The sequence below is a fragment of the Festucalex cinctus genome, chromosome 16 (assembly GCF_051991245.1).
Source record: "Festucalex cinctus isolate MCC-2025b chromosome 16, RoL_Fcin_1.0, whole genome shotgun sequence".
In the NCBI taxonomy this organism is placed as follows: Eukaryota; Metazoa; Chordata; class Actinopteri; order Syngnathiformes; family Syngnathidae; genus Festucalex; species Festucalex cinctus.
The window spans coordinates 21035019-21050868 of record NC_135426.1 but is presented as its reverse complement, the minus strand read 5'-3'; the positions used below and the strand labels follow the sequence as shown (position 1 = coordinate 21050868).

General features: G+C 38.9%; 1 protein-coding gene across 4 annotated transcripts in view; it reads left to right on the top strand.

Moving 5' to 3' along the window:
- The first annotated feature begins 202 nt into the window (after window positions 1–202).
- Window positions 203–15850, top strand: part of large1 (LARGE xylosyl- and glucuronyltransferase 1) — a 192811-nt gene continuing 177163 nt past the window's right edge. Inside the window, exons 1-3 of one of the 4 annotated variants that reach the window (XM_077499383.1) lie at window positions 203–480; window positions 611–660; window positions 8977–9089. The gene's annotated coding sequence lies outside the window, so the exon portion shown is untranslated. Of the gene's footprint in view, window positions 481–564; window positions 661–751; window positions 896–8976; window positions 9090–15850 lie in introns of those variants that run through there. The other 3 variants (XM_077499386.1, XM_077499384.1, XM_077499385.1) reach the window with 3 other exon arrangements.

The window sequence follows — 15850 nt, the reverse complement described above, 5'->3', positions numbered from 1 at the left end:
AAAGAAAGAAAGAGGGAAAAAAAAGAACTATTTAAGGCTGTATCATAAGGAGAAAGAGCTTAATGTATTTGTTGTGAATATGAGAAACTGATATATTAAAGAAGTGCATGAAAATGAAGCGGAATTGTGGTGTTGCTTGTGGTCCTCAAGGTGGCAGCATAGTATTTCTCACAATTATGTTCCAAATTGTTATTTTGTTTCCTCCTTTCAAGATTGTAGTGGGATGGAACCGACAGGAAAATAAGAGACCAAAAGAACACTGGCCCATCATCTATTCGAGTTAATTCATCAACTCTCATGATGAGATTTTGTCCGCACTGGAGTTAAAAACACATTTCGAACATGGACGGAAAGTTATTCCAACTGTGATTCGGCAGCGTCATGGAGAGATAAGCTCAATGACATGAGTGTCTTGTCACCCTCCTCTTCGTGACATTTCGTCCAGTTTGGTTTCCAGTTTTGATGACACTCGAAGAAGTGGTGAGAAATTTAGCTGCTCCGGTGTGCAAATTGCATTCAACAAACCTGCCACAAACAGATGTGTTTTAGTTGAATTAATTTGTTTATTTATTTATTTCAATTGTTTTTAAATGAAATGCACAACCGCAAGGTCACACTTCCGGGAACACCAGCTGCTCGTCAGGTGACGGCACCCGACAGGTGAGTTCACTTGCGCTAAAAAAGAAAAGAAAACACTTTTAATTTAAATTTGATTTGAACGATTCAGCCCTAGTGCAATTTAGATGTGTAGCCATTTTCTGATGATTTTTTTTTTTTTTTTTTTAAGAACTCGTATTATTTACTTATTTAATTTACAGGTAGCACTAACAGCCATTTCGGAGAACTCTGTTTTTTGTTTTGCTCGACTCAAGCTAGTTCTACTCAGGAGCAATGGGTGAGTACTTTTATCACCTAGGAGTAAAAGTATAGATGTCAGCTAAATTAATACTATAGTAGAGACAAATGTACTTGTTGTACAGTAACGAAATATTGGTACTGTGGCGCCTTGAGATACAAGTTTAATTAGTTCTGTCAACACGCATGCTGGTAACTAAACTGATTTGTAAGGCAAATCATTTTTCACCATTGAAATGAATGTAAATGCCACCAATCCATTCCAGGCTCCATAAAAACAACAAAGAAAAATAACATTATACTTTATAAAACCATACATTAATGACTAAATAATGAAATACAAAGTAAGGGATGTAATAGCTTTTGGGGTTTTAATTCAGCTAGTGGACATTTTACAGCTTCTTGTGCAGCGGTTCTTAACATAGCGTCAATCAAACCCCCGGGGTTCAGCGGAGGTCAAGACACACCAGACCCATGATTGGTGATGATACGCCACACTTGTTTATCATTGGTTGCAGGCGATCACTCTACATTGCTTGGCCTATCTTTGAATTGATGAGTTCAGGCGTCGACTATGTGACGGTTGTGACGGTACATTAATGTGAGTTCTTTATTTTTTGTTGTTATCTCTTCATCACATGCTAACTATGTCGAGCGAAAAAAAAGAAAATGGTCGGACAAATATGTGCAATATGAATTCACTTGTACAGCGGAATATATGGTGTCCCCCAGGGTTCAATTCTGGGGCATCTGCTGTTGTCATTGTATCTGCTGACACTGGGTTCCATGTTAAGAAAACAATGGTAGTTGTTTTCACGTTCTTTATAATTATAAGTGTTGAGTTGAGTGATGGGAATCAGCGTCCTAACTGCATGATTTGCAAAAAAGTTGAGCAATTCTAATCTAGCTCAACTAGCTGTCTAGTATGATACAGACTTAGGGAGAGTATATGGAGCTGACCAAAACACCTCAGTTACCTGCAGTAATCATCTTTACAGAAGATAAAGAATAGATACCTGTGAGCAAAAAATCAACCAAAATGACGGCATACTTGGATCCATCTCATCATTGCAGTTAGGTTTGTGACAATCACCCTTTTATCTTAATACATGTTGTCACGTGACGCTATCACTGCCTTCCAGAAGCGTTTCCGCTGTTCCTGACATATGATAATAGCCAACCACTGAACATATTTACGGCCCGCCATAAAAATCCCACACCACCTTGTCTCCCATATCACATTTCCCATTTATCGGCATAATGTGCATATCTGTGTTTTGCGTGACCGCGCGGTAATGGCTATAAGGCAATCCTCCCACACACACACAGCGCGGCAGTCAGAAGCATCTGTCAGGAGAGGAGAAGACAAAAGGAATGGCACTTTTGCTCGGCCAGATACTTGGGCACAAAGCTGACGAGGAGGCGGCGGGCCTGTTTCTCGCTCGAAAGTGCGTAGGACAGCCGAGAGTCTAGCGGCAACAACTCACCTGCTGGAGAGATATTTTTTTATTTTTTTTAAGTTTAGAGTCATGTTGCTATATTTGAGACTTGCATGGGTTGACGTGTGCTCAAGTTGTTGAAATCATGTTATGAAAGTGGAGTGTTTCCGTGGTTGCACAATAGCTGCAATTGTTGAGGGGGGATTTTGTTTTGTTTTTGGGTTTTCTTTTCTTTGCTGTTGGTTTGATTTGATTTCTTTGGCGTTTAGTATTGCTTTATTTTATTTTGGTTCTCGGGATATGTTTTTTTTGTTTTTTTTTTGTTTGATTTGGTTTTGATAAGCAGGGCCGAATCAAGTTCTCAGCCTGTGTAAGGTCAATGCATGTGTTGCCTCTGTTTCTCTTTTCGTCTGCCAATCTCTGTCTGGCTCTTCCCCGCCAATTATCCATCACTTCAGTCCTTCGGTGTCAGCCCCTCGCCCTGCCCCGCCATCTTGAAGCTGTCTCGTCTCCGTGAGATTTTTGTCATCAGCTCCGAGTCTATTTGGGTCCTCCGCTTCTGTTCCATCTCCTTGTACTTGACATCTGCTCTTTGCCTGTCAATTTTAGTTTTTCTCTTTTGTTGATCAAATGAAACGTCGGTACCCCGCCTGCGGTTTTAGTGTGCGTTAGGAGGCGCGGCCGCTTCTCTTTCTCAACCACAACGGTAGCTTGACCTAACAATGGAATCATGGAAGCGAGATTAAAAAAAAAAAAAAATGCCAATAATCTGACACAATATGTCACTTTTCAGTGGCGGATGCATTTGGATGTTGATGAACGGAGAAGCAAATGGAGAATAGAGAAGTCAACTTTCAGACCGTACTTTCATTTCAGGTCTCCACTTATTTTCTCCCGCCTACTCTTCATGCACCGGCCACATCATCTCTCCCGTGCCGTCATCAAAAATTCCACTCACGGTGTGCGCTTTGCCGCCCCTGGCCCTCCGGTGGTTGCCTCTCCCGAGTGATTAATTGTCTTCCCGGGCTTCTCCGAATGCGCTCCAACTCTTCCATCCACTAGCCCGCCCCTTACTGACAATGAGATGAGAGGCAAGTTCCGCCGTGACATTGGAAATCAGATTTAATATAATCAATCATATATTGTCAGCGGTGGCAAACGTACTCGCACAGTACTTTAGGAGAAGTACAGATGTGGGGGGGAAAAAAAGACGTGTAAAAGTAATAAAAAGTACAGACTGAATTGAACCCATCATTCAAATTAAATAGAACTTAAATTGCAGAAATCTGACAAATCGACTTAACTCATTCAAACCCAAACACGCGTAAACATGTTTTTGTAATACTTTGTCTTCACTCCAAAAAACGTACTTACACGTTTTTGTTTGTTTGTTTGTTTTGTTTTTAATGTGAGAGCATACAGAAAGCTTTCAAACTGCTTCTGACATGAAGAGGTGGCTTAAAGCAATGGTAATTATTTACAAAAAAATAAATAAATGGCCAGCAGGTGACAGCAGAGTATAAGAGATCAGCCAGGGCCATGTTGCAACAAGCTGTTTTTGCCAGTGTTTTCACCAGGAATGCGAGTATTGATGAAACTTAGCTATATTCTAATTAATGCTAATTGCTGCAAAATGGAAATGGATACAAATATACGTATTTTTCCTGGTAAAAGAAGAGACATATTTCTTTTGGTAGGTTCTATATAGAACACAATATTCTGTGGCCTTCCAAAATCAGTCAAAATCCAGTAAAACAGAGAGAAGTGAAAATGGCTGAGACTGAGAATCATAACCAAGTAGCTTCGTTACTTTTTTAAGAACTATGTTGAAATTTGAGAAGTAGCTTCATTTTGGTCTTGTCCCATAGCAAAACAGTGCTTTGCTACCATCTTGTGACATCAACAGGAAATTACAAACCGCTTTTGTTCTGTGTATTTTGGATTTTTTTTTTTTTGGTCGACTATATTTCATTAGTACAATCAATTAGTTGCTGCATCTCTGGCAGCGTTGCTGGTGCTGGACTTGAACCAAAAGTGGTGTTATTTATTACACTATTGGCCCGTCAAGGCGGTATGCACAGTTTATTTCTCATGCACCCCCCCAAAAAAAAGTGAGTGAAAAATAGCCCCTGTCACACAGCCGGGAGGGGAAATCCCCAACTGAGTCATTTGCAACTGCGGCTGAAGGGTCCACAGCAACAGTATTTGACCGGAGGTGGGACTAATGGTGCGTTAGGCAGGAGGGGGGGAAAAAAAAGAAAAAAAAAAAAGATGAAGTTTGGATACATTTGCACTTCGCACACAGCATTTAAAGCAGTTTATAATGGGACAAAAAACTGCCGAGGCTGTCAGAGAAATAGTTCTAAAAGTTTGCAAATTGTTTGAACAGACTTGCACAGTCTGATGCAAAAATGTACGAATACAGTTTAATTATGTGCAAATGTGACAGAAAACACTGACAGTTTCAAGCTCCCCTGTAAAAACGGCCCCCGTTGTCCCATAAAAATGCACATGCAGTATATGCTACGACTTTACGGCTGTTCCATGCTTTAATTTTTGTTGTAATTACGAAACAACAAAATGACCATTTTAATTATTTGTGTGTATGTTGTGTCACTTTTGGAAAGAATTAAGGCGTATAGAATATTTGTATTCATTTTCAAACGTCAAAATTGGTCAGATTGGACTGGAACAGTCATGTAAACAGTTTAAATATAGAATTTCAGCTGTGGCTGAAATACATATCCGAACCTCCTCGCAAAGTGACATGAATGCTGCGAGCAACGACTGATGAAGCAAGATTTTATGTTATTCTTACTTAAAAACAACATTCCAGACAGAGACTAAAAATGGCTCCAAATGCTTTTTAGGAATGTGACACAGCTCAAGAAGAAAGTGAAGAAGCGTCCGCGCAGCCGGCACTTTGCTTAATGGCTGAGCTGCAAGCGAAATAACGATCCATTTTGTTCCATTATCTTTTTCTGTTGGAGTGATGCTGTGAAAACAAAACGCAGAGAAGATGGCTGCCTTAATTGAGGAGAGGAAATGGAGCTTGAGAAGAGAAAAACCGTTTGGCATCATCCATGGATGTAGGCGTGGTTTAGAATGTTTACTGGAACACACGACATTGAACAAACAGCCCCAATATGTTTTTGACAACGAAAATGTTGTCATCCAGCGTTATGTCTCCATTCCAAGCCTTTAAAGCCTCAGTGAGTCACAGTAAACTTCAACTCAAACGTATAAAGCGGTCAGATGCTCATTTATGGACCCATCGGAACACTCGGCAAAAGTGGCAAACAATCTTTTGTCTGCGTTTGGCAACAAAGTTGTCGGCCATAAAATGCAAAAGCAAACAAATCAAAATGTGTCTTGAAAATGGTGTTTATTTGAGCAAAGGCTTTTATTTGCAGAAATGTGTGTACGTTGTTTCATGTACCAAACCAAAAATCTCATTTATTAAGAATGTATTTGGCTAATGGTTCTTTATTAAATAAGGCTTTTTATTTTTGCACTAATTCTTGTGCCAGTGGATTATTTTAATGTATAGAACATGATTTTATTTGAGGGGAGGTGTTTATTGATGCACTGTGCTGAATGAGAATTTAATATATATGAGTTGAGCTGTTTATTTGGTAATGCTTATTTGAGGTGAGGCTTTTTATTTGCAAATCTTTTATTTGCATGCATTATTTTGCATGGCTCCATGTCCCGAATTAATTTGAGGTGAGGACTTTTATTTAAAAAAAAAAAAAAAAAAGTCCAATCATGTTTATTTTGATATTCCCCAATATTTGTGAAGTAACAATACTGCAAAATAAATTTTTTTGGGGGAAAAAAAAAAAAAAGTTTTTATTTTTAAGCTATGATGTGTCCACTACAGAGGACATTTTTTAAAACTTAAATGCTAGGCTCAAATACAGTTAAAATAATTCAAACAATACTTTAATATGTTCTTAAGAGTCTTATAGAAAACATGCTAACAACATTTAAAGCCTAAATTTGTTCTATAAAAAGTGTTATACACTTACTTTTCCTCTTGCACTGAGGGAAGCCATTTTCTTTTATGATGCAATCAAAGGTAGCAATGTATCAAAAGGTAAAGGTTAAGGTATCAATGTCGTCCATAGAGCACAAAATTAGTTAATTCAGTCGTATGCACTGGGTGGGATATATTCAGTTTTAAAAATGTCCACTACAGAGGACAAATTTGAATTGCTGGTAGTCAAGAGGTTACATGCAATCGGGTCTCATGTGATGAATGGAAATGTATTTGAGGTTGAGATGTTTAGCCTCTGTTTGAGGTGAGGCTTATTATTTGATTGAAGGCTTTTATTTGCATATATTAACTCATTGACTGCCATTGACGGAAAAAGACGTCAAATAATGCATTTTTGCTGGGCTGGCAGTGAATGTGTTAAACACAATGTGCCAATATATTTTGTGATTATATTGCAGCATCCTTTTTTTCCTTTTTTCTTTTTTAAGGCAAATTTTGCTTAAAAATCCGTCAATTTTGGTTACATCTCATCTTAACTCATTGACTGCCATTGACGGAAAAAGACGTCAAATAAGGCATTTTTGCTGGGCTGGCAGTGAATGTGTTAATTTGCATGGCTGCAATGTGGTCTCACGTACCAAATGAAACATATTTTCAGGTGAGCCATTTATTTTTCAATGACTGGAGGCGTGGTGACATGCACAAAAGTACTTTATTTGTGATGATTAATTGATGATTCATTACTTGATGGATTACTGATTAATGACCTGTTTTTTTCCACATGTTTTCTGCCTTTTCTCCACTCGTAATTGTATGCAGAAAACCTGAGATTGTAAGTCAGGGTTGCAAGCCCACATCAGCCCTGACTAAACTTTTTTGCTAAGCTTCATTTCACCCAAATCCCACAGTAAATCCTTGTTTTCATGTTCCCCAAAGCCCGTGTCAGTCCTCCCATCGCTTGTCACAACAAACGGAGCGTTAAATGGCAGCCAAAAACCACCATTTGAATGTGTTCAGGCTCTTCTTCGTAGCGGTAAATCCAACAGAAGATTCCACCTCCGTGCTTCCTCGACATTGTTTCTTGGCAGCGGACGCTCTAATCTGTAATTGGCCGCAAATGGCATCAGCAGACAGAAAACGCTCTCATAGTAGAAATGATGTGGCTATTTATCTCTGTTATCTCATTCAAACAAGAAGTCCACGCCATTAGGGGGAGAATGTTTAAGCAGCGGCCTGGGGAAAGTGCTGGCTATTTGTTTTTGCCTCTTTGTAGTTTTCATTCTGGTTAGCCTTTGTGTTTACACGCTGAGTTTCCGTGTGTGCTATGTTTGCATCAATCGTCGCAAGCCGATCCAAGCACCGAAACGTTTGATTTTGTTTTGACGCCAGTTGCTCGTGACACGTATTTGCAATCTAAACACAGAGGTGGCTTTCTGGACCTTGATTTGCCACATCTGTATGTTGTACCTACAGGTATGCCCATGTGTAATAGTATTGCAACGATGCATTGAATACTAGGGATGTCACGATAAGGGCAATATCGTGATATTAAAACTGCCACAATATCGTCGTCGTCATGTTCACAATATTTAAAAGGAACACATCTGTTAAAAAAAAGTCAGGTTGATTTCCATTTGTGCAGTTCTAGCACTCTCTAGTGGCTATTTTATTAGCGCAATTTAAATTTCATTAGGGATGTTTTGGCCTTCTATGTTTAAAATATATGCTAATTGTCAGATGAAGGGGGACCGAATTTTCTTGTGAAGCGATCAATGTGTGCTTGCATTAGTAAGTAAGAGCCTCGATATTGTTAGAGATTGTAGGTGGTTTATATGCATTGTTGTTATATACAAAAGCACAATATTGTGCTTTTTTTTTTTTGTTTTTTTGTTTTTTTGTTGTTTTTTGTTTTTTTACAATATTGTGATCCTTTTTTTAAATATCATACTCATACTCACCAGCAAGCGAATGCTCCCTGCGCACACTCTGCCAATGAGAGCGCCACTGCCCCCTAATGTAGTGGAGGTGCAATTGCACTTTATTCTAAGAGTTAAAAAAAAAAAAAATGGTGATTGCAGTATTTTGCCAGTAGTTTATTGAGCATTACATTTATTATTTTCATGTAATTATAGTCCTACGTTTTAATACTAGAGACTGATGTTTAACTGTGGAATTATACTGTAATCAAACGACATTACTTTTATATCATCAGATTGTGCAAGAGGGGTGAAAATCCACTTGTAAAACATTCTGTAGTGTTAGTTAAGAGACCTCGAGGCACACTCGGGCCCTATTTTTTTCCTCTCTGTTGTCCCATATTGATGCTGCTGCAGTGGGGACATCAGCACTGGCGTTGATATATAGTTTGGTCCTCTTCCATTAAAGCAGCCCTGACAGGTAAATTCCCAGGAGGAGGTGTTCAATTAAGAAACCAGGGGAGAGGAACTGTCGCTTGACGCTCAGTTGCAACTGTTTGTGGTGGCACGTATCGAACTCACAGGGACTATTGTTGTTTATTGATGTATATTAAGGTGGCATATCAAATCTAAATTCTTCTATTTGTTCCATCAAATTGGAATTTATTCCAACAGTGTTCTCTTTCTCGAACCTACACATTTGAATAAGTAAAATTAATGTGTAACTTTTTTTGTTTGTTTTTGATTTTTTTTTTTTTAAATATAGAAAGATCTGGATTTTTTTCCACCTGTGCTGCACCTGCTTGAATGGACCCACCTGCGGGTTATTATGAGTGCGTTCCACTCCTTCCACTCGTCCGCCTGTTTCATCTGTTACCGGTGAGTTCAGTTAGCTCTTTTGGGAATTTTTACGTTCGAATGAATTTCTGATTTGATGATTTTGGCCACTGTTAAAATTCAAAAACTTAAATTGGCTCCCTTGGTGCCTACTTTACTTTTCTGATTCTCCTTTTTGCGACATTTATTTAAATCCCGCCCCCCTACCTATTGTCAAATGTAGGGATGCGCCGATCAGGGTTTTATGCTGCCGATACCGGTACTGCTCATCAATGATCAACCGATACCGATCACATTGATCATCAATATTTTTTTTCCCCCAATGCATTTATGGTGAGTGCCTTTGGCTATATTAAATTAAAAAAATAAAAATAAACAATCACCATATAATCACCTTAATTTTAGACAAAAACATTTTCAAGATAATTTCTGGCATAATGCATCAACTATTCAGTAAAAAAAAAAAAAATAACAGAAAAACTTAAAATTACCAGCTTTAAGCTTAAACAGAATAAAATAATCAGCAGTCTCAACAGGACTGACATCCGAGCTCCATACAGTCTACATACGAAATTAATTGGTTCTGGAAGAAAGTTCTTAAGTAGAGACGCATTTTCCATGTAAATGCCCTAATCCGTTCCAAACCTCCCAAAATTCAGCCATAAATGTTTTATAAAGCATAAAAATGCATCAAAACATGTTACACTTAGATTATTGCACAATAAATGAGAGTTGTGCATAATGTAAAAACACAAAGAATAGAGTAAAGAATAACAATGATGGTCATTTACCTTTTTAACTGATGTCCTCATCGTTTTTTGCCCTCTTTTTGGTTCATGTTCTCTCTCAGGATGTTTTTTGCCTTGTGTTTTGTAAAGAACTGATCCAAGGATGTATTTTATTTATTTATTTTTATTTTTTTAAATAATCCTTCGAAAGCGTCCAAGGCAAACATCATCATAGTGAGCCATCGCCCGACTGGTGAACACTTTTTTTTTTCCGGGTGATTCTTTTCAATTCCCAAACTTGATGGATACTTCAGGTATGGCGATCGGCATCTTTTTCAGAAAAAAGGCCCGTCTCGTCGCTATTAAAAACTGAGGAAGTTGCCGCCACACTGTGCCCTCAAGTTGTTCTCTCAGGCAGCCTGCGAAGTATGAACTACGGGTCATCGGATTTTTGATCGGGTACAAAAAAAGGCTTTGATCAAATATCCCGATCACGCACTTTTTCATGAATATCGGCCGATTTATGATCGGTGGCCAATCGATCGGAGCATCCCTAGTCAAATGTCTATGGTCAAAACTAGCGCTCAACGATTTTGAAAAAGAATCTGTGATGACAAAAGCTAGACTTGTTTGGATTCCGGGCCATATTTTCCACCTACCGTTCTATCAGAGGGTTGACTGTACTGTACTGTATATAATGAAGCTCATCTGGGGGCGCTTTAAAGTTCATCTGCTAACGACGGACAAAATGAATGCTTCGTACATGTCCATGCAAATTTCCTCGACCGAGCCGTCTCTTCCCCTTTAGAAATCAATATAGCCATTTGTTCTCAGATGTCTTCATCGTGACGTGTCTTTGCATACTTAATGAACTTTCACTGTTCACTGTCCAAAGCTGTATTGATCTTTAAAAATGGCTCGTATTCAGCAGAGATTTCCACTCTGTCTGAGCAGAGCTGAGGCAGATACTTCCATACATCAAGCAGACAGACAGAGCACTTTATTCTCTCTCTCTCTCTCTCTTTTTTTTTTTTTTTTTTTATTTTATTTTTTTTTTAACTTTCCGCAAGCTGGATTCTCCCAGTCACTTTTTTTTTTTTTTTTAAAGCCCTTGGCAATTTATCCGCAGTCGTTTGGAGACAGCCGGTTAAGAGAGGTGTAAAGGGGAAGTGTTGTGAATCTTAATCTAATTAAATGCAGGAAAGTAGCAGGGCATGCACTCCATCAGTTGATCTCGCTCGCCGATACTTGTGAATAATGAGCTCCAAGGTCAGCAGTCACATGGCCACGCCCAGATTTACTTTTTGCTTCTCTTTCAGCCTCCTCCTCAGAGGCCACTTCACACACCGGGCTTTCAAATGTGGACTTATTAGACATGTCAGACGGAGGAGGAAAGTAGTAGAAGGGATCTTAAGTGAAATTCGATCAATTTCAGCCGGTCCACGTTAGTTCAGATGGATTGGCAACTTGTCAATATCCCTAACATGATTGATTAGAACATTGGCAGGAAGGGCTTGCCTGTATGTGTTACACTGCACAATGCTGATTTAAAATTTTAGTACTGTATGTTTTACAAGTACAATACTGTCGAATTATTATTATTATTATTTCTTTCTTTCATTTTATTTTATTTAATTTAATTTAATTTAATTTAATTTAATTTAATTTAATTTAATTTAATTTTTAATTAATTTTATTTATTTTATTATTATTATTATTATTTTTATTTTTTTTTGAGGCGCAGGAGCAGAATAATGGAATTTCCATTCCAAAGTCATGGATGGCACCACCGTGTATTTCAATTGTGATATTTCCATGCATTATGAAGGGATTCAATACACTGACTTTGCTACTCTTGTGTAACATTAAAACTGTATAGTGTTCCGGTGCTCTATAGAGACTAAAATTATCTTCAAAATGAAATAATTATGATTTTTTTTTTAAATTCTTTTTATCACAGTCATCCTCATATTTAATTGAATTTTTTACTCTAAAGTTCCTTGAATAATTAAATGGCATTTTTATTAAATTTTTATGTGCCCATTGATACTCCCACTGGAGGTTTTAAAAGACTAACTTCCCAAATGAGTGTATTTTATTTACTATTTAAACATTCAGGGCCTAATGAAAGTGTTTGAAAAAGCCAAAGTGTTTGTGGGTGTTGAATTAAGCAAAGCCGGATTGCAAGTGTGAAATTAGTTTGACCTGTAATTATACCGTGTGGATATTCACTTGGCAACGTCTGGATTTCTTCACTGCCATCATATGCGCTGATTTGCATAGTCAACAATAGGACGGCGATGGTCGCCATAAAGCGCCACGCGTATCATCAATTGACTTGCTCCTCTCGGACCCTCGTTCTGGGAGTCCGTCTGTAATTGTTTTTCCGAGCTCTCTGTCCGATAAACAAGCGCAGACAGCCGTGAGGAGTGACTCAGTCTCACGATAACGAGCCTCTTCCATGCAAACGCCGTCCAATGCGGCCCCGCGTGCGGCGCAAACACTCAGGACAACAGCCGGCGCCGGACGGATGAGGGTCACTGGGCCGTGTCATTGAATAGAGAGATACCTGTCACTCTTCTGGAGGGACAGCCACAAAAAAAAAAAATGCATTCAGCCGGAACTGGCATGCCTCAAACTCGTATGTTACGAGCGACTTCAAATTTTTTTGCAGCTTGCTTCGGAAGGAGCCTCAGCCAGAACAGGTTGAGCTTGTTGATAAAGTGCCATAGTCGTCACTCAACCAGGTGCGCGTGGTAAACAGTTTGGACCACCACTAGTTTATGATGTTGTTTTGGCCTGAGATGGTGACAGGAGGAGTGCTCATAATAGCAACACAATGGAAATTTACCTGAACTGGCTCGTGGTGTACGTTTAATCAGCGTATCGGTATTTAGATTTGGCGAAATGGATGACTCTCTGCATACTTACAAGAGTAATTCGTAACGGGGAAGTTAACCTAATTTATTTTGTATTTTTTTTTTACAATAATATGTTTTATGCAGCCCCACTAGTCTAAATGTGGTATAATGTTAAAGTTTAAATTTTTAGAATGTGAGTTATGAAGCAAAATGCATTTTATTTTTTTTTTTGTCCATCTCAGGGGGCGGCCATTTTGCCACTTGCCGTCCACTGAAGATGACATCAATGTTGCGCAGGTCTCAGGTAACAACCAATCACGGCGCAGCTTCAGAAAACAGGTGAGCTGTGATTGGTTGTTGCCTGAACCTTGAGCAACACTGATGTCATCTTCAGTCGACAGCAAGTGACAAAATGGCCGCCTCCTGAGATGGACTTAAAAAAAAAAAAAAGAAAAAAAAAAGACTGCATTTTGCTTCATAGCTCTTATTCCACAACTGTTATTGTCAAAAATATTTAAGGTTGACTTCCACTTTAAATGTTTGATTGTATTGCATGTTTTTTAAACGCACATTTGGTTTTGTTTAATTCACCCTTTCAGAATCAAGAGTTTGATTGGGGAAAATGGCTGCCATGTTAATTAGTTTTACATTTGTGAGCGAGCAGTAAAAGTTTGTCATAATCGGCATTCTCTTCTTTTCCATGCATTATGGATGGAGCAGTCCACTTTTTAGTGCAACAGTCAAGACTTATTTTGAAGCGCCAATAATTCTCCTTGATTCACTTCTCAATTGACTTGACAGCTTCTATTACAGTCAAATATTTACAGCACAACCGTGGTTAATATTGAGATGAAATATGAAATAGAAGTTCATTTATGTACTCATCTAACACTGTCGGGTGGGAAACGATGTTGTTGCGTACATTTACTGATGATTAGTGTGCATCTCTAAATGTAGCTTAATTGTGTCTTGTCCTGTTGAGTACCAGCAATGCACCAAAAGCAATCATGTCAATGATGGGAGTAAGTTCAAATCATGAATATAGCGAAAGGATGGTAGGAGTCGTCGTTTGTTTGCGGCCACGCACTGGACGCCGACGTGTCGTCTGTCATCTGTGGTCATCACTCAGCGGCTTGTTTGGACAGATGTAGGACGATCTTGACGTGACAAATGAAGCATAGGCGGGTTTCGGGCTTCCTGTGGGCCAACAAAAGCGCTGGTGGATGGCAAACCAGTGAGGTTATTTTTCCGAAAAGGTTACCGCTGTTGGCTTGACAGCTGAGCTTTACGGGGGGGGGGGGGACGTAATCGGCTTGGCAAGTGATCCAATTTTGTTAATATTTTTAAAGTTCATCAGGCAGCAGATGTCAACATGGTTTTGCTAATGACGGCTGTGAGATGACATTGCATGCGTTTAGCGGCTAATATCATCAGCGGGTAAGCCGCGCTGATGAATAGGTTGCTCATGAGTTATGCTACAGATGTCGTGGAACAGACTTTAGACCTCCTCCAAGGCTCCTACAACTTTAACGTGGCACCAGGGAGTAGCATAGCACATACAGACATACTACACATAAATGTCACGATGAAACATAGGGAAACCGTTGCAGCTAAGCTTCTGTAATATTAGTCGCTTTCTGCAGAGGATAAAGAATATATGCCAACGAGTATTGTTTGTACAGTGGTACCTCAATCAATCAATCAACTTTATTTATATAGCACCTTTCCTACATTCAAAATGCAACTCAAAGTGCTGGACATCCATAATACAATAAAAGGTGTAAAAATAAAAATAAAAAGCCCCCCCCCCCCCCCCCCCCAACATGAAAACCACAACATGGCGGGGCACAGAAGTACCCTGTAAGGAAAGGAAGTACCTCTACTTACGAAATTAATTGGTTCTGGAAGAAAGTTCTTAAGTAGAACATTTTGTAAGTCGAGACGCATTTTCCATGTAAATGCCCTAATCCGTTCCAAGCCTCCCGAAATTCAGACATGTTTTATAAAGCATAAAAATGCATCAAAACATGTAATAAATACATGTTACAATGAGATTATTGCACAATAAATGAGAGTTGTGCGTAATGTAAAAAAAAACAAAGAATAGAGTAAAGAATAAAAATTTACTTTTTTTTTTTAACTGCTGTCCTCATTGTTTTTTGCCCTCTTTTTGGTTCATGTTCTCTCTCAGAAGTACTTTTTTTTTTTTTTTTTTGCAAAGAACTGATCCAAGGATGTTTTTTTTTTTTTAAACAATCCTTCCAAAATGTCCAAGGCCCATCTCGTCGCAATTAAAAACTTACTGTGGCTTCATCAATCACCAATTGTTTGAATTTTTGCACAAATTCGTCAGCCGTTTACATTTACGAAAATCGGAACACCTCCTGGGCTGTGGGATGAATGATGAGGACGCTGTATAGACACCGATCTATTATCTCGGCTCAACGATACCTATGGTAGGTAATAGCTATAGCTGAAAGTATGTTGCGTTGGGTAATGTATTTTTACCTTTCGCATCTAGAAATTTCTTTCGTAACAAGAGGCAATATTTTCCCGTTGAGGCGTTTCGTAACTCGAAAATTTCGTATGAAGAGACGTTCGTAATTAGAGGTTCCACTGTACTCACCATAATAACTCTTCCTCAAAGTACAGAACCCCCCATTATGTCATTAGATACTTTTTCCACGGGGCAACTGCAAAAAAAAAAAAATAGTGAGCCAAGTAGGAAAGAGTCACTTAACTTAATTTTCCCTGTGCGCCAGGACATTTGTCACTCGGCTCTCTCAAATTCTGCCCAATCTGTCTGGCCGCATCCTGAAGGTGGGCCTCCATATTTGACAGCGTCAATTTAAAAAAAAAAAAAAAAACCACTCACTTGGGAATATATCAAGATGGCTATTCTCCCCGTGTCGGTTTTGTTCTACCCTCCATTCATTGCGCTGCGTTTTCCTCCAGGCAAGTTGAGATGAATTAGTGTTGGGCTATCGTGCATTGTTTGGCTGTCTCCGACTAAATGGAGCGGCGCGTGCATGCATCTCGCTGCCTTTTGTGTAGTTGACTTCTTACCCATTCAAAGAAGACTCATTTGGTGTTTGACTTGTTCCGAATAACTAAACAATTGCACGTATGCGATCTTGTCGACTGCATTCCACGCTCTTTTTCAATCTCTCCTCAATGGCAAATACCGATGACGAGAAAAACGACAACAAAATAA